The following is a 20,838-nucleotide window of genomic DNA, read 5'->3' on the forward strand; positions in this document are numbered from 1 at the left end:
TGCAGTGCTGTTGACCGGGGTAGGGGTAGCCAGGTGGAAAGCATGGCCAGCCATAGAAAAATGCTTATTGAAATTCTCAATTCTAGTGGATTTATCGGTGGTGACAGAGTTTCCTATCCTCAGTGCAGTGGGCAGCTGGGAGGAGGTGCTCTTATTCTCCATGGACTTTACAGTGTCCCAGAACTTTTTTATTTTATTTTATTATTATAATTTTTTTTGAGTGTTGCAGGAAGCAAATTTCTGCTTGAAAAAGCTAGCCTTGGCTTTTCTAATTGCCTGTGTATATTGGTTTCTAACTCCCCTGAAAAGTTGCATATCACGGGGGCTGTTCGATGCTAATGCAGAACGCCACAGAATCTTTTTGTGCTGGTTAAGGGCAGTCAGGTCTGGAGAGAACCAAGGGCTATATCTGTTCCTGGTTCAACATTTCTTGAGTGGGGCATGCTTATTTAAGATGGTGAGGAAGGCATTTTTTAAAGAATAACCAGGCATCCTCTACTGACGGGATGAGGTCAATATCCTTCCAGGATACCCGGGCCAGGTTGATTAGAAAGGCCTGCTCACTGAAGTGTTTCAGGGAGCGTTTGACAGTGATGAGTGGAGGTCGTTTGACCGCTTACCCATTACGGATACAGGCAATGAGGCAGTGATTGCTGAGATCTTGGTTGAAAACGGCAGAGGTGTATTTAGAGGGCAAGTTGGTTAGGATGATATCTATGAGCGTGCCCGTGTTTACGGATTTGGGGTGGTACCTGGTAGGTTCATTGATAATTTGTGTGAGATTGAGGGCATCAAGCTTAGATTGTAGGATGGCTGGGGAGTCCCAGTTTAGGTCGCCTAGCAGCACGAGCTCTGAAGATAGATGGGGGGCAATCAGTTCACATATGGTGTCCAAAGCACAGCTGGGGGCAGATGGTGGTCTATAGCAGGCGGCAACGGTGAGAGACTTGTTTTTAGAGAGGTGGATTTTTAAAAGTAGAAGTTCAAATTGTTTGGGTACAGACCTGGATAGTAGGACAGAACTCTGCAAGCTATCTCTGTAGTAGATTGCAACACCGCCCCCTTTGACTGTTCTATCTTGTCTGAAAATGTTGTAGTTACGGATGGAGATTTCAGAGTTTTTGCTGGTCTTCCTAAGCCAGGATTCAGACACGGCTAGGACATCTGGGTTGGCAGAGTGTGCTAAAGCAGTGAATAAAACAAACTTAGGGAGGAGGCTTCTAATGTTAACATGCATGAAACCAAGGCTATTACAGTTACAGAAGTCAACAAAAGAGAGTGTCTGTGGAATAGGAGTGGAGCTAGGCACTGCAGGGCCTGGATTAACCTCTACATCGCCAGAGGAACAGAGGAGGAGTAGGATAAGGGTACGGGAACCACTGGGCTAAAGGCTATGAGAGTTGGTTGTCTAGGACGTCCGGAACAGAGAGTAAAAGGTACAGTTTTCTGGGGGCGATAAAATAGATTCAAGGTATAATGTACAGACAGAGGTATGGTAGGATGTGAATACAGTGGAGGTAAACCTAGGCATTGAGTGATGATGAGAGAAATATTGTATCTAGAAACATCATTGATACCAGGTGATGTCATCGCATATGTGGGTGGTGGAACTGAAGGGTTGGATCAGGTATATTGAGCAGGGCTAGAGGCTCTACAGTGAAATAAGCCAATAAACACTAACCAGAACAGCAATGGACAAGGCATATTGACATTAAGGAGAGTCACGCTTAGCCGAGTGATCATAAGGGTCCAGTGAGTAGTGAGGTTGGTTGGGGTCACGGCGATTCAGACAGCTACCCGAGCCATGGGTAGCAAGCTAGTAGAAGACGGAGGTCTGTTTTTAGCCACCTCGTGCGTTTCCGTCGGTAGATTAGTGGGGTTCCGTGTGGTAGAGGGGACCAATCCAATTGGCAAAATAGTTATAGTGGCCCAGGAAAACTGTTCGAATAACCTTTTCAGCTAGCAGCCGATATGCTCAAGACAGCTAACGACTAATGGGCCACACACACCGCAGATGGGCGTTCAGGTTACGTTGCGACGGAGGAGCCAGTTGGATAACTCCCTCGGGCAGATAATGTTGGTAGTCCTGTCGTGAGGCTCCGCATCGGCAGTAAAACGGGTCCGGCTAGGTGATTGTAGCCCAGGAGTGGCTGATGGAACTCTTCAGCTGGCTAGCTCCGGGATAATTGGTGTTTGCTCCAGGACCAATGTTAGCCAATATTCACTCGGATAGCAGCTAGCTAGCTGCAAAATCCAGGTGAAAATGTCCAGAGCTTGCGGTAGGAATCAGGGGATATGGAGAGAAAATAGATCCGGTATGTTCTGGTCTGAGTCGCGTTGTACAAAACTGGCGATAGCTTTCCGAGCTAAAGGATAGCTGATGACCGCTAGCCGTGGTTAGCTGAATACTAATGTTAGCTAGTGAACTGGCTAACTTCTGGCTAGCTTCTGTTGTGGATTTCAGATTTGAGGTGACTAATACTTTTAAAAGAAACAAACAGATTCGCACCACATTTGGTGAGGCGGGTTGCAGGAGAGTGTTTTGAAGTTGAGTTTTTATAAGATATGCGAAGAAAAAAATATATATACACGGGACACGACGAGGACAAAGGACGTCTACGCCATCTTGGCGTAGTAAGGAGCATGTAACACCATAAGCATCCCACAATAGGGAAGTGGGAGCTAAAAGTTAATGGTAAACCAGATTGTGACTAGAACTTGTGTTTAGAATTATTTTTGTTGTATTAATGCTATTTAATCTCTCCTCAGACTAATATTATTTTGTTTGTCCTGTGGGTACCTTTGCCACTGTTCCACCCCTTGTGTATTGCGCTGTCATGGTGCATTTTCCACAGCGGATGTAAGGATCTTTCAGCCCTCTACGTTCTACATCGTTGTGCATACCTCTTATGGGCTCCGTCTAGAGGTGCAGCTAACACCTATAATGCAGGTCTACATCGTAGCTAGCAGTTCAAACAAAGAAAAAACCCAGGGTATGTTTCTCTCTGTTCATTTAACGTCTTTGTGGAAAGATGAGCGTGTTTGGGTCTTTGAAAAGCGCTATATAAATCTCATGCATTATTATTATAAAAGATGATTTGTTATCAAACTATTGTTCATGTAACGTGTGTCACTATACCAGTTGTTTGAGGGGTTCGGTCAAACCTCACCTGAAACAATTATTAGTAAACTGATGATACTTGATGCATTGCATCTTTAGTCAATGTTAGTTCAAACCACCTGTTGTAATGTTTTGTACCTCTTATCCAGGTCTTTGTGGAGACTTTAACAGCGTCCAAGCTGACGACTTCAGAACCATCAATGGACTGGTGGAAGGAACCGCTGTAACATTCGCCGACACGTGGAAGAACAAAGCAGGCTGTCCTGATGTGGCACAGAGCTTTGAGATCCCATGCAGTCTGAGTGTAGAGAACGGTACTCCTTCAACCTCTTTAAAAACACTGCTGCATATGTCTAATGCAGCGGTTCTCAAACTAGGGGTCACGACCCCATGTGGGGTCACTTTATATGAAAATGGGGTCACGGGAGAATTTCCAAAATACAAAAAAATATACACACTGATCAAAATATAAACGCAACATGTAAAGTGTTGGTCCCATGTTTCATGAGCTGAAATAATAGACCCCAGACATTTTCAATACGCACAAAAAGCGTATTTCTCTCAAATGTTGTGCACAAATTTATTTACATCCCTGTTAGTGAGCATTTCTCCTTTGCCAAGATAATCCATCCATCTGACAGGTGAGGCAGATCAAGAAGCTGATTGAACAACATGACAATTACACAGGTGCACCATGTGCTAGGGTAAAAAAAAAAGGACACTAAAATGTGAGGTTTTGTCACAAAACACAATGCCACAGATGTCTCAAGTTTTGAGGGAGCGTGCAACTGGCATGCTGACTGCAGGAATGTCCACCAGAGCTGTTGCCAGAGAATTGAATGTTTATTTCTCTACCATAAGCCACCTTCAATGTCATTTTAGAGTTTTTGGCATCCACACAACCGCAGACAACATTTATGGCGTTGTGTGGGTGAGCGTTTTGCTGATGTCAACGTTGTGAACAGAGTGCCGCATGGTGGCGGTGGGGTTATGGTATGGCATAAGCTACAGACAATGAACACTCTTGAATTTTATCGATGGCAATTTGAATGCACAGGGATACTATGACGAGATCCTCTGGCCTCTTTCTAGAGCTCCAACTTCCGACCTGAAGATCGCTGACGTCATGATTTGGAATCGTATTTTCCATTTGTCTTGAAAGCACCTTGGTACCCTTCACCAGCTCATGTCTGTGTGAAGTTGGATTCAGTGCTCTTGTCTGCATTAAAACCAAATATCGATCCAGGTTGGATGTGACAGCAGAGATGAGATGCTCACTGTTGACCACGCCCCCTGACTTTGAGAAGCTCTGATGCGACATGCATCAAGCCACACACATAAGTGGTGGTGAGATAAGATACATTATGTAAGACTAGTTTGAAATTTACTATCATCATAGCCCCACATTAACAGTATGTGATGGTGAGTTGAGAAGACAATCAGAAATACTGTTCATGTTTTTCAATTGACTGCCATCATAGCCTCAAATAAAAAGGTTAACACTGTCTGTTAATCACATATTTTTTTTCACATGGTTGCCTTCGCGAGAATTTTCTAAATGGGGTCGTGGGCCAAAAAGGTTTGGAAACCCCTGGGCTAATGAAACAATACCCAAACACGCTTCAGCCCAGCTTGAACAAAAAGGGAATCAGGGGCTCGACTGAGGGATTTGATAATAACAAAACATTTCCTTACTAGTAGTAGAAAAAGGATCACGCTGTGCATAGATCTGAGTTTATTTTCTAACTAACCATTTAAATTGTTTCATTATGTTTCGGCATAGAGAGCCTTTATCAGAGCTTTGGAATACTTCTTGGGGATTACACTGACGTATGTCTACTGAGATGCACAGTAAAGCCTAGATAAAAACTCTTTGTTTATTTGTGAAATGTTGTTAATATCTCATATGATTTACAGAGAGATATGCCAAGCACTGGTGCTCGATGCTGTCAGATCGTGAAGGAATATTTTCCAAATGCCACACTGAGATCAACCCAAATTACTACAAGGAAGTAAGTATGATGATTTTAACTTCTCAAATGCTTTTTAATTACAGAGTTATCCCAAAGCTCTAAGAATATATATGTTTTTAAACGATCATTTAAGAAGTTCTATATCAAAATTATCTAATTTTAATTTAATTTATCTCAAAACATATAATCAGATTTGTATAATACTATTGTCCTGTGCTTTAACACCTCTCTAGGATAGCGGAACGGTAGCGTCCCACTTGGCCAAAAGCCAGGGAAAATGTAGAGCGCCAAAATAAAAAAAATGATATAAAATCAAACTTTCATTAAATCACACATATAAGATACCAAATTAAAGCTACACTCGTTGTGAATCCAGCCAACATGTCAGATTTCAAAAAGGCTTTTCGGTGAAAGCATAAGATGCTATTATCTGATGATAGCACAACAGTAAACAAAGAGAGAGTAGCATATTTCAACCCTACCGGTGCTACTCAAAACGTAGATATAAAATATAAAACATGCATTACCTTTGACGAGATTATTTTGTTGGCACTCCAATAGGTCCCATGAACATCACAAATGGTCCTTTTGTTCGATTAATTCCGTCCATATATATCCAAATTTTCCATTTATTTGGCGCGGTTGATCCAGAAAAAAACAGCTTCCAATTTGTGCAAAGTCACAACAAAATATCTAAATAAATTACCTCTAAACTTTGCCAAAACATTTCAAAGTACTTTTGTAATACAACTTATGGTATTTGTAAACGTTAATAATCGATCAAATTGAAGACGGGTCTATCTGTTTTCAATAGAGGAGAGCAACAAACTAACGCTACTTTTTTTAGTCTTGGGCAACTCTCAAACAGTACACATGACGTTACTCTGCTTCCCATGGCCTTCTTCTTCATTGCACAAATGAATATCCTCAACCTATTTCCTAAGACTGGTGACATCCAGTGGAAGCAGTAGGAACTGAAAACAGGGTGATCATAAATTTTGTATTCCAATGAAAAATCATTGAACAGACAGTGACATAAGAAAATAAATGGTTAGTCCTCGGGGTTTTGCCTGCTACATAAGTTATGTTTTACTTACAGACATGATTCAAACAGTTTTAGAAACTTCAGAGTGTTTTCTATCCAAATCTACTAATAATATGCATATATTATATTCTGGGGATGAGTAGAAGGAAGTTGAAATTGGGCACACTATTTTTCCCAAAGTGAAAACTCTGCACCCTATCCTAGAGAAGTTAACTCATAACTGAACGTTCTTCTTCTTCTCCTGTTTCTTCTTCTCTCCCTATAGATCTGCCTATATGACAGCTGTAACTGTGAGAGGAGTGAGGAGTGCATGTGTGCTGCGGTCTCCTCCTACGTCCATGCATGTGCTGCTGCAGGCGTCCTGCTCAGTGGATGGAGAAACACCACCTGTGGTAAGATAAACATCAGATACTGAATATATTTATTTATGAAAGGTTTCCCCTCCTATTTACCAACATTTAAAAACAAAATACCGCAAAACATGTAATTAACTGTTGAATCACCACCCTGTTTTCCACAGGGAAGTACTCCTCTAGCTGCCCTGACACGATGGTCTATGAATACACCATGACCAGCTGTGACCGCACCTGTCGTTCACTGAGCCAGACAGACTTTACCTGCCAGGTACATTTACATGGACATCTCATTTCTATTAATGTTATTTATTTAATATTATTATTATTATGCAACTGGGTCCTGGACTTTCTGACGGGCCACCCCTAGGTGGTGAGGGTAGGAAACAACATCTCCACCCTGCTGATCCTCAACACTGGGGCCCCACAAGGCTGCGTTCTCAGCCCTCTCCTGTTTCACCCATTACTGCGTGGCCATGCACGCCTCCAACTCAATCATCAAGTTTTCAGACGACACTACAGTGGTAGGCTTGATTACCAACAACGACTAGATGGCCTACAGGGAGAAGGTGAGGGCCCTTGGTGTGTGGAGTCAGGAAAATAACCTCACACTCAACATAAAAAAACAAAGGAGATGATCATGGACTTCAGGAAACAGCAGAGGGAGCAGCCCCCTATCCATGTCGACGGGACAGTAGTGGAGAAGGTGGAAAGTTTTAAGTTCCTCGGCGTACACATCACGGACAAACTGAAATGATCCACCCACACAGACAGCGTGGTGAAGAAGGCGCAACAGCGCCTCTTCAACCTCAGGAGGCTGAAGAAATTTGGCCTGTCTCCAAAAACACTCATAATCTTTTAACGATGCACAATCGAGAGCATCCTGTCGGGCTGTATCACCGCCTGGTACGGCAACTGCTCCGCCCACAACCGTAAGGCTCTCCAGAGGGTAGTGAGGTCTGCACAACGCATCACCGGGGGCAAACTACCTGCCCTCCAGGACACCTACACCACCCGATGTCACAGGAAGGCCATAAAGATCATCAAGGACAACAACCACCCGAGCCACTGCCTGTTCACCCCGCTATCATCCAGAAGGCGAGGTCAGTACAGGTGCATCAAAGCGGGGACCGAGAGACTGAAAAATAGCTTCTATCTCAAGGCCATCAGACGGTTAAACAGCCACCACTAACATTTAGTGGCTGCTGCCAACATACTGACTCAACTCCAGCCACTTTAATAATGGGAATTGATGGAAATGTATGTAAAAATGTATCATCACCGGGGGGGCACTGCCTGTGTTTTGTGTTGTGTATCTTCTTGTTGTTGTTGTCTTGTTGTTGTGTGTGTTGTTGTTGTTGTCTTGTTGTTGTGTGTGTTGTTGTTGTGTATCTTCTTGTTGTTGTTGTCTTGTTGTTGTTTTGTATGTTTTTGTTGTCTTGTTGTTACAGACATGCCCACAGTAATTTCCCCTCAAGGATAAAACACTTTTAATTGAATTGAACAGTCAGACCATGTGTCTGTGGACGGCTGTGGCTGTGCCGAGGGAACCTACCTGAACGACCAGGGAGAGTGTGTCCCTGCCTCACGCTGCTCCTGCTACCATGGAGGCACAGTAGTACCCTCTGGAGAGGTCACCAGGATCTATGGGGCTACTTGGTAAGGACTTGGTTGGCGTGTGAAAGAAAATCTCTTAAAATCTGATGGTCTTCTTTGTTGTGGCTCTACTAAAATTTTTAGAAATCGACGGTCTTCTTCTGAAGTCTTGGTTTACTTCAAGAGGCATGTTAAACCATGCTTAACCCCCTCCTCTTGTACCCCTCTTAAACACCCAGCTCTTGCAGACAAGGGAAATTAAGCTGTACTGGAGAACCACAACATCTATGTGAGTACTCTGAAATTCAGAACACATCTTTATTTGACAAATACAGCAAATCACTTCACAACCAAGACTCTGTACTTTAGTTCCTACTAACCTATAAAACCTACTTTTGTTCCCTACAGCCTGTGAAGAACCAATGGGTTTCTTCAACTGTTCAAGTGCAGGACCCGGAGCCAAGGGCTCAGAGTGCCAGAAGAGCTGTCAAACACTTGACAGTCACTGTGTAAGTCTACAATGGGACATGCCTTACTACACGTTAATAAAAACATGCCTTACAACACGTTAATAAAAACACGCCTTACAACACGTTAATAAAAACATGTCTTACAACACATTACTAAAAACATTCCTTACATCACGTTAATAAAAACATGCCTTACAACACGTTAATAAAAACATGCCTTACAACACGTTAATGAAAACATGCCTTACAACACGTTAATAAAAACATGTCTTACAACACGTTAATAAAAACATGTCTTACAACACGTTAATGAAAACATGCCTTACAACACGTTAATAAAAACATGCCTTACAACACGTTAATAAAAACATGTCTTACAACACGTTAATGAAAACTAGCCTTACAACACGTTAATAAAAACACGCCTTACAACACGTTAATAAAAACATGACTTACAACACGTTAATAAAAACATATATTGCAACACGTTTTAATAAAAACATACAAGGACAATGTTATGTTAACACAGTGTCAGATTGATCAAATTATTTATTACCTTGGACATAGCTAGGCCCAGGATCCAAACGATATCCTCTGAAGAGATTGACTTTTTAGAGGGTTTCTGTTTGAGCAGACATCTGTAACGTTTACAGAGAACCTGATCTACATGAACATCAAGGAGATCATATTTAAAAGTCATCCTTGTATCTTTTCAAACACTTGATCAATTGATCCATTTGACACATAATGTCCACATCTTATAACCTGGAGGGTGGAGGGACATACAGACACATAATGTCCACATCTTATACCCTGGAGGGTGGAGGGACATACAGGAACATAATGTCCAACTTAAATTCATGTCAGTCCTTCCCTATTTCAATGTGTGTTATAGATCAGTGCAGAGTGTGTGTCAGGCTGTGTATGTCCTGATGGTCTGCTGTCTGATGGAAATGGAGGATGCATCAAGGAAGACCTATGTCCCTGTTCTCACAATGGAGTCTACTACCAACCTGGACATGTGCTCAAAGTAGACTGCAATACCTGGTAAAATCAACTTCTATCCCTCTTCTTCTTCTCCTTCTTTGGATTTGTCAAATGCTTCCTTCTGAAGCCTCCACTGCATCGCAGTGCTAGCTGCGCCACCAGAGTCTCTGGGTTCGCGCCCAGGCTGGGCTGGGTTCGCGCCCAGGCTCTGTCGCAGCCGGCCGCAACCGGGAGGTCCGTGGGGCGACGCACAATTGGCATAGCGTCGTCCGGGTTAGGGAGGGTTTGGCCGGTAGGGATATCCTTGTCTCAGTATGTAAAAATGTAATAAAATGTATGCACTCTACTGTAAGTCGCTCTGGATAAGAGCGTCTGCTAAATGACTAAAATGTAATGTAAATGTAAAATTTTCCCATGTGATTATGTTTGCATCATTGTAGCACTTGCGAAGGCAGAAAATGGCAGTGTACCAATACGCAGTGTGATGGGATGTGTGCCATATATGGAGATGGGCATTTCATCACTTTTGACGAGGAAAGGTTCACTTTCAATGGAGATTGTGAATACACTCTTACTCAGGTAGGGCAATAATAATTTGTATTTATGATTTGATTTGTATTTTAATAAAACCCCTACTTTATGTATGATGCACATATTTTCTAATTATGATTAAGTTGACGTAATAATAATAACTAAGAGGCAAAGGTTTTCTGATGGTGTATTTGAATACATCCTGCAGGACTACTGCAGCAACAATCCAAACGGAACCTTCAGAGTGATCTCAGAGAACATTCCCTGTGGAACCACTGGCACTACCTGTTCCAAGGCCATCAAGCTCTTCTTAGGGGTAGGAACTGCTGTTCATAAACGGCTTCATACATGCATTAAAGGTACAATAGACAAGTCTGGACATTTGACAGTAGAATTTCAAATCGACATGTAGTTTATGTGTACAAACTGGATAGTGTAAAACCCAATACCACCACAGTGTAAAACCCAGCACCACCACATTTTAACCCTGGATAGTGTAAAACCCAGCACCACCACAGTGTAACCCTGGATAGTGTAAAACCCAGCACCACCCCAGTGTAAAACCCAGCACCACCACAGTGTAAAACCCAGCACCACCACAGTGTAAAACCCAGCACCACCACAGTGTAAAACCCAGCACCACCACAGTGTAAAACCCAGCACCACCACAGTGTAAAACCCAGCACCACCACAGTGTAAAACCCAGCACCACCACAGTGTAAAACCCAGCACCACCACAGTGTAAAACCCAACACCACCACAGTGTAAAACCCAGCACCACCACAGTGTAAAACCCAGCACCACCACAGTGTAAAACCCAGCACCACCACAGTGTAAAACCCAGCACCACCACAGTGTAAAAGCTGTCTACTAGTATTACATTATCAATGAACACTTTCTGTTTCTGTCTTTCAGAGCAATGAAATCATACTAGCAGATGAATCTGTAAAAGTGATCAAACAAGAGAAGGGGGTTGACGTGCCATACCAGGTCCACTCTATCGGTATCTATGTTGTTGTTGAGGCTGAAAACGGACTCATCCTCATGTGGGATAAGAAGAATAGCCTGTTCATCAAACTCAGCTCTACCTTCCAGGTGAGTGACTAGAATAGGACATTTTGAACCAGTGATTGCACTGTATCTCTGTTTAGCAGCTGCATTGGCATACCATTTTTATAAATGTTTTTTTTAGCTACTTCAAGTTATCCTTTTATGGCTGCCATCCCGCTACCGGGATGATATGACTACAGCCAGTCGAAGTGCAGAGCGCCAAATTCAAAAAGCAGAAATCTCATAATTAACTTCTTCTGGCTGCAAGCCCGAAGCCGGGCACAATATGACAACAGCCACTTCAAGTGCAGGGCGCGAAATTCAAAATATATTTTTTAGAAATATTTAACTTTCACACATTAACAAGTCCAATACAGCATTTGAAAGATAAACATCTTGTGAATCCAGCCAACATGTCAGATTTTTAAAATGTTTTACAGCGAAAACAGCACGTATATTTATGTTAGCTCACCACCAAATACAAAAAAGGACAGACATTTTTCACAGCACAGGTAGCATGCACAAAACCAACCTAACTAACCAAGAACCAACCAAACTAACCAAGAAACAACTTCATCAGATGACAGTCTTATAACATGTTATTCAATAAATCTATGTTTTGTTCGAAAAATGTTCATATTTGAGCTATAAATCAGTTTTACATTGCAGCTACCATCACAGCTACCGTCAGAAATGGCACCGAAGCAGCCAGAGTAATTACGGACACCAACGTCAAATAACTAAATACTCATCATAAAACATTTCTGAAAAATACATGGTGTACAGCAAATGAAAGACAGGCATCTTGTGATTGCAGACAATATTTCCGATTTCTTAAGTGTTTTACAGCGAAAACACAATATAGCATTATATTAGCTTACCACAAAAACCAGAAACACAAGCCATTCCCCAGCAGCAAAAGTTAGCGATCGTAACAAACCAGCAAAAGATATATAATTTTTGACTAACCTTGATAAGCTTCATCAGATGACAGTCCTATAACATCAGGTTATACATACACTTATGTTTTGTTCGAAAATGTGCATATTTAGAGCTGAAATCAGTGGTTATACATTGTGCTAACGTAGCATCTTTTTCCCACAACGTCCGGATATTTTTCTGGCACTCACATATTCTGACCAAATAACTATTCATAAACATAACAAAAAAATACATGTTGTATAGGAAATGATAGATACACTAGTTCTTAATGCAATCGCCGTGTTAGAAATCTAAAAATAACTTCATTACGATATGCAGTTTACGTTATGGCGAGAGCGTGCCCAAAACCTGGCCGCAAACTACTAGTACAACATGTTCGACAGATATATGAAATAACATCATAAAATGGGTCCTACTTTTGATGATCTTTCATCAGAATGTTGTACAAGGGGTCCTTTGTCGGGAACAATCGTTGTTTGGATTTAGAATGTCCTCTTCTCCAGTCAATTAGCACAGAAAGCTAGCAAAGTGGCGCTAAGCTCTCCTTTGTGAACAAACGCAGACAACGCAACACACCTAACGTCCCGAAAAAATGTCAATAATCTAATAAAACTATATTGAAAAAACATACTTTACGATGATATTGTCACATGTATCAAATAAAATCAAAGCCGGAGATATTAGTCGTCTATAACGACAGCTGTACAGAGGCAAAACCAGGTCCCTTTACGCGCTCTCCAGAAAACAGGAAAATGGTGACACGTCATACAAAGAGCATTTATTCGACCCCAGATCAAGTTATACACTCAATTTCTTCTCTCACTGCTTGTCGACATCTAGTGGAAGACGTATGAAGTGCATGTATACTGATATATATCAAGTACATTTATAGGCAGGCCCTAGAACAGAGCATCGATTTCAGATTTTCCACTTCCTGTCAGGAAGTTTGCTGCAAAATGAGTTCTGGTTGAATTACTCACAGACATAATTCAAACAGAAACTTCAGAGTGTTTTCTATCCAATATGAATAATAATATGCATATATTAGCAACTGGGACTAAGGAGCAGGCCGTTTAATATGGGCACCTCTGTGCACCTTTCATCCAAGCTACTCAATACTGCCCCTGCAGCCATAAGAAGTTATTATATTTAATTGTTAATTTTCTTCCAGGGCCAAGTGTGTGGTCTGTGTGGAAACTACGACGGTAATGGAAAGAACGACTTCACGTCCAGAAACCAGGAAGTGGCTGTTGAAGCTCTGGAGTTTGGGAACAGCTGGAAAGTGTCACCCAGTTGCCCCAACGCTGATGTCATAAAAAACCCATGCACTTTAAGATCCTACAGGGAGTCGTGGTCTCTGAAACGCTGCAGCATCATCACCAGTCACGTTTTCTCAGCCTGCCACTCACAGGTACAGTACACAGCAGATACTAGTCAATATAGATTCAATACTTTATTGCCATACCAACCAAAGTTGTTAGGAAGTTGACGTAGAGCAGATGATATGAACAAAGACAAAAAGACACACATATAAATACTTTAATTTGCATAACCTATACATTCAATAGAGACTACAGCAGGTACATTAAATAGAGACTACAGCAGGTACATTCAATAGAGACTACAGCAGGTACATTCAATAAAGACTACAGCAGGTACATTCAATAGAGACTACAGCAGGTACATTCAATAGAGACTACAGCAGGTACATTCAATAGAGACTACAGCAGGTACATTCAATAGAGACTACAGCAGGTACATTCAATAGAGACTACAGCAGGTACATTCAATAGAGACTACAGCAGGTACATTCAATAGAGACGACAGCAGGTACATTCAATAGAGACTACAGCAGATACATTCAATAGAGACGACAGCAGATACATGCAGTCGGCAGGTTAAAACAAGCTGTATGAACAGAGGCTATCGCTTGTGTATCTTGGCTACATTGGTATTTACATTTGTTGAAAATGGTAATTTTCTGTTAAAAGTCTAAGCCGTTGGGGGGGGGGGGGTACATATGGAATTGTTTTAAGATAGCCATACTATCGATCATTTAGATATTTCATTTAAAATTTTAGGATCCCTTTATGTTTCAAAAATATATATATAGAAAGAAAACATTTAAAATATTGAATTTGGCCTTTACTACTACAGGCCATAACAACACATTCATAAATGGTAAAAAAGGCAGTCAAAAATAAATCATAAGGAATACGATTTTGAAGTGTCTGTCGTATATTTAGGAGATTTAAGAAAGCTCCGGAATACATATATTTAGGTGGACATATTTAACCTTTCACGAGCCTCTACCCCGGGTCCGGGAGCACCCCCCCCCCCCCCCCCCCCCACACACACTGATTAGCATCGCTAGCATAGCGTCACAATTAAATAGTAGCATCTAAATATCATTAAATCACAAGTCCAAGACACCTAATGAAAGATACAGATCCTGTGAATGAAGCCACCATTTCAGATTTTTAAAATGTTTTACAGGGAAGACACAATATGTAAATCTATTAGTAAATCTATTATAAACACGTTAGCAAAATTCACCATTTTTCTTTGTCCAACATTTTCTCTCAACACCAGTAGCTATCACCAATTCGGCTAAACTAAGATATTGATAGCCACTAACCAAGAAAAAACCTCATCAGATGACAGTCTGATAACATATTTATGGTATAGGATAGGTTTTGTTAGAAAAATGTGCATATTTCAGGTAGAAATCATAGTTTACAATTGCACCCACCGTCACAACTAGACTAGAATAAATACATAGAGCAACGTGTATTACCTAATTACTAATCATCAAACATTTCGTAAAAATACACAGCATACACTAATCGAAAGACACAGATCCTGTGAATACAGACAATATTTCAGATTTTCTAAGTGTCTTACAGCGAAAACACAATAAATCGTTATATTAGCATACCACATGTGCAAACATTACCAGAGCATTGATTCTAGCCAAAGAGAGCGATAACGTAATCATCGCCAAAATATATTAATTTTTTCACTAACCTTCTCAGAATTCTTCAGATGACACTCCTGTAACATCATATTACAACATACATAGAGAGTTTGTTCGAAAATGTGCATATTTAGCCACCAAAATCATGGTTAGACAATGACAAAAGTAGCTCAGCTGGTCAGAAAATGTCCTGCACCATATTAGACAGTGATCTAGTCTTATACATAAATACTCATAAACTTGACTAAAAAATACAGGGTGGACAGCGATTGATAGACAATTTAATTGTTAATACAATCGCGGAATTACATTTTTTAAATTATCCTTACTTTTCAATACAGGTTGCGCCAAGTGAAGCTATAGCAAACAAGATGGCGGCATAAACGTTTAACATTTATCGACAGAAACACGATTTATCATCATAAATTGTTCTTACTATGAGCTGTTCTCCCATCAGAATCTTGGACAATGAATCCTTTCTTGGGTCTAATCTTCTTTTGGTCGAAAGATGTCCACTTGTCCGTCGAAATGCCCACTAACGTACGACCGGGACCCCGAAACGTGCCCGTAGCTTCAAAGTCTATTACAAAGCAATGCCTCAAAATCGCACTAAACGGATATAAATTGCTATAAAACGGTTTAAATTAACTACATTATGATGTTTCTAACACCTATAACAAGTAAAAAGATGACCGACGCTATATTACTGGCTAAACCAATGCTTGGAAAAAGGCCAGTCAGATATCCTTCTCGCGTTGAGCGCAGTGTCCAAAGGAAGGCTACTTCCGGTATTTTGTCATTTATAGAGCCAATGATTGCGCAATCGACTCCATTCAAATTGTCACCACTTACTGACATCTAGAGGAAGGCGTGGGCAGTGTTTGTATCTCATAGGATTAACAGAGACTTTTAAAACTGATCTGGAACCAGAGGCCAAGATGTCTAAATCTCACACACTGGGAGGAAAAGTGCTGTAGAATGAGTTCTGTTTCACTCAGAGACATAATTCAAACGGCTATAGAAACTAGAGAGTGTTTTCTATCCAATAATAACAATAATATGCATATTGTACGAGCAAGAATTGAGTACTAGGCAGTTTAATCTGTAGAGACAATTATGCTAATTTGAAACAGCACCCCCTATAGTTGCAAGAAGTTAACCCCTTATTTTTGATACCACAAAACACCCTCCATACTTCCATTAATTTGCTTACCTTCACCATCTTGTTCACAGGAGTCTCCCATAGGTCATAATAGTTTCCATTCGGGCGCTACAGACGTGAAAAAACAGATTTCCGGGACGTCTCGTGGTCTATAACTCAGCCACCGTTTACCGCAGATTACCGCCGGTGGATGTGGTGGATTGAGAAGCAGTCCGTGCAAAAAACCTTCAATTGACAGATTGTGATGGGGATTTTTTGATGATGTTACTTAGATCAACGCACAGGTGCATCAATATACTCTTAAGGATTAATAGCCTAAATCGCTGTGGTTGTTGTAGCTATCTGTTGTATGGGGAACTTGGCCTTCATCAAGGTTTATTTGTGAGTAAATCTGGCTTTGTTAATAACCAGTTCTTACCCAGCCACTGACCTCTCTGCACGTTACTGCAGTACAGGTAGTAGAAAAGTTAATCTGTCATATAAATTTGGAGCTGAGATGTGAGTCAGCAGACTGAGGGCTCAACTCTAAAAGGGCTAGATTCCCTTTCCGGCTATCCACCTTTAAAAATATATATTTCCGTGTTTGTGGAGACCACATTCATGGTAAACGCTGCATTTGTTGGCTCAGTCGCGCTATTACACGGATTGAATCTAGGCCTTAAAGGTTGTATTTACATCTCCTAACAACCTAAATCTGATTTTCTTTTTATATCCAATCTTTTTTTCTGACTGTCCACACGTAGTTTTACATGTGGCCCATATCAGATTGGTTCCTTCACACTGTTGTAGGCTCTGAAGTAGCACACCGATGCAATGCTCATTTCCTGTCCTTTACATTTTGGGGTGGTTGTCATGGTAATGGCAGGTTGTCATGGTAATGGCAGGTCATGTGCAAAAAGAAAACATCAGATCTGAGCATCCAGAAAGAGATCACATGGAGAATAGGATTTGAAACAGGATTGAGATCCACAATGGAAGTGGTAAAGATCAGATTCCATGTGTTTTTAATTTGCTGTTTACACAGGACAAGATCAGATAGGTATTACATATGAAAATAATTGGTAAAAGATCTGAATTGGACTGCCTGTGTAAACGCAGCCAAAGTGGAAGTGCATAAGTACAAGAATATGGTTAAGGCTTCCACAATAGTTAATTTACCTCACAGCTTCAGGGTCATAATAACAGTCATATGGTGGAATTTATAACAACCGATCATTTTGGAGCACAAGTCTGAGGCTAACAGGTTTCCTATAAGGTCACACAATGACAAGCAGAGTTGCATGATGGGACATGGCAATCTTTCTAATACAATTGGTTTGTCAATAATCATGTGAATGTCCACAAAGTCAACATAAAAGACAACAACAAAAGTAATACTAAACAGATAACAAAAACATAAAGTCAACCATCCAACCCAATAATAATCATTGTCAATAGTTCATCTGTAGTCTCTTCAACAAGCTGGGCAATGCATTGAATAAATAAATGATGGATTAATACATCTTCCTATAAGGTGGACCCCACGCCATTCCATGATGCCTGTGTGAGGGACTCGTGTGCCTGTGACACTGGGGGAGACTGCGAGTGTTTCTGTACAGCTGTAGCAGCCTACGCCCAGGCCTGTAACGAGGCGGGGGCTTGTATCAAGTGGAGAACACCAGATATCTGCCGTGAGTCATTTGCTTTGAGTGGGACAATTGATTGATGGATAGGTGGGATTGTTTTGCTATCGGGACAAAATACCAATTGATGATTTGTATGTGTAACTGTTCAATCAATCCTCTTTTAGGATCCTGGTTAAGTTAAAATGTGGCATGTTTTTAATTTCACCAGCTCTGTTCTGTGATTTCTACAACCCTATTGGTGAGTGTGAGTGGCATTATAATCCGTGTGGATACCCCTGTATGAAGACCTGCAAGAATCCCTCAGGAACATGCTCCAGTCAGATCCCTGCGCTGGAAGGTAACTAATATCCCTTCATAACAGCTTTGGTGTTAGAACTAGATACCATGAGGAGGATCTAATCTGTGCAGGTGTCCTGGATTAAATTGACTGTTTATATCTTAAAGGTTGCTATCCAAAATGTCCTTCGGCCAAGCCTTATTTGGAAGAAAGTACCATGAAGTGTGTCCCTATCGTGGACTGTGGTTGCTACGATGGAGATGGAACTCATTACAACGAGGGAGAGGTTATACCTTCCAAGGAGAACTGTCAGAGTTGGTATGTTTTCAGATCAACATTTTGATATATACATACAGTGGGGCAAAAAAGTATTTAGTCAGCCACGAATTGTGCAAGTTCTCCCACTTAAAAAATGAGAGAGGCCTGTAATTTTCCTCATAGTTACACTTCAACTATGACAGACGAAATGAGAAAAAAAATCCAGAAAATCACATTGTAGGATTTTTAATTAATTAATTTGCAAATAATGGTGGAAAATAAGTATTTGGTCACCTACAAACAAGCAAGATCTCTGGCTCTCACAGACCTGTAACGTCTTCTTTAAGAGGCTCCTCTGTCCTCCACTCGTTACCTGTATTAACTTCTTATGGCTGCAGGGGGCGTATTGAGTAGCCAGATAATATGTGCCCATTTCAAACGGCGTCGTACTCAATTCTTGCTCGTACAATATGCATATTATTATTACAATTGGATAGAAAACACTCTCTAGTTTCTAAAAACGTTTGAATTATTTCTCTGAGTGAAACAGAAATCCTTCTGCAGCACTTTTCCTGACCAGGAAGTGAAATGTCAGAAATCTATGCTCTGTTCAACCTCATGCCTATACATGGGCGTGTTACGTAGGAGTCTACAAACACTTCCTACGCCTTCTCCTGGTTGTCAAGATGCGGTGAGAGAAGAAATTTCGTGTCTATCTTGGTCAGAGGTGGAATAAAAGGTCTTTGTTTGACGTGACCGTCCATTTCCTGTTTCTGGAGCGCGAAAGAGGACACGGATATGGCTTCTGTTTAGCTGTCGTTATGAAAGACGAACATCTCCGTCTTAGATTTGATTTGATACATGTCACCATATCATCGCAACGTATGTTTTTTCAATATAGTTTAATCAGATTATTGAAACATTTTCGTGAGTTTTGCCGTGTTCCGTTTTCTAACTTTGTTGACGTTGGAGTAATCTGTGTCACTTGGCAAGTGCCCATGCTATATGAAGAGGGATATTTGCCGTTCCAGATCAAAACAACGACTATTCTGGACAAAGGACACCTTATCCAACATTCTGACGGAAGACCACCAAAAGTAAGAAACATTTTATGATGCTATTTCTAATATCTGTCGTGCATGTTGACTGGTCGTGGGCGCCCAAGTGTTTCTGGCTATTGTGGCTATGCTAATATCACGCTACATTTTGTTTGCGCTGTAAAACATTTAATAAATCGGAAATATTGTTTGGAATCACAAGATGCCTGTCTTTCAATTGTTGTACACTATGTATTTTTCAGAAATGTTTTATGATGAGTAATTAGGTATTTGACGTTGGTGTCTGTAAATATTATGGCTGCTTTCGGTGCAATTTCTGATTGTAGCTGAAATGTAAACTATGACTTATACCTGAAATATACATATTTTTCGAAAAAAACATATGCTATATAATGAATATATTATCAGACTGTCATCTGATGAGGTTGTTTCTTGGTTAGTGGCTATTTTTACCTTTATTTGGCCGAATTTGTGATAGCTACTGATGGAGTCATAAACTGATGGAGTAAGAATATTGGTGTCTTTTGCTAACGTGATTAGCTAATAGATTTACATATTGTGTCTTCCCTGTAAAACATTTTAAAAATCGGACATGTTGGCTTGATTCACAAGATGTGCACCTTTCATCTGGTGTCTTGGACATGTTAATGTGTGAAAGTTAAATATTTAAAAAAAAATATCTTTTGAATTTCGCGCCCTGCACTTGAGCTGGATGTTGTCATAAGTGTACCGGTGTCGGGCTGCAGCCATAAGAAGTTAATGGCACCTGTTTGAACTTATCAGTATAAAAGACACCTGTCCATAACCTCAAACAGTCACACTCCAAACTCCACTATGGCCAAGACCAAAGAGCTGTCAAAGGACACCAGAAACAAAATTGTAGACCTGCACCAGGCTGGGAAGACTGAATCTGCAAAGGTAAGCAGCTTGGTTTGAAGAAATCAACTGTGGGAGCAATTATTAGGAAATGGAAGACATACAAGACCACTGATAATCTCCCTCGATCTGGGGCTCCACGCAAGATCTCATCCGGTGGGGTCAAAATGAACGGTGAGCAAAACTCCCAGAACCACACGGAGAGTAACACACTACGCCGCCAGGGACTCAAATCCTGCAGTGCCAGACGTGTCCCCCTGCTTAACCTCTAACGCCTACCAAACCCGGATCCGGGAGCACCCCCATCACAAAAGCTGACTAGCATAGCCTAGCCTAAAGCCACAGGGATATCATATAATAAAATGTTCATGTAATCACAAGTCCAAGACACCAAATGAAAGATACACATCTTGTGAATCAAGTTATCATTTCTGATTTTTAAAATGTTTTACAGGGAAGACACAATATGTAAATCTATTAGCTAAACACGTTAGCAAAAGACACCACTTTTCTTACCCCACCATTTTTTTACTCCAT

General features: G+C 40.9%; 1 pseudogene; it reads left to right on the forward strand.

The window, feature by feature from the left end:
- LOC120065983 overlaps positions 1–20,838 on the forward strand; it is a 40,881-nt pseudogene that overhangs the window by 14,924 nt on the left and 5,119 nt on the right.

Source organism: Salvelinus namaycush, chromosome 21, assembly GCF_016432855.1.
Source record: "Salvelinus namaycush isolate Seneca chromosome 21, SaNama_1.0, whole genome shotgun sequence".
NCBI lineage: Eukaryota > Metazoa > Chordata > Actinopteri > Salmoniformes > Salmonidae > Salvelinus > Salvelinus namaycush.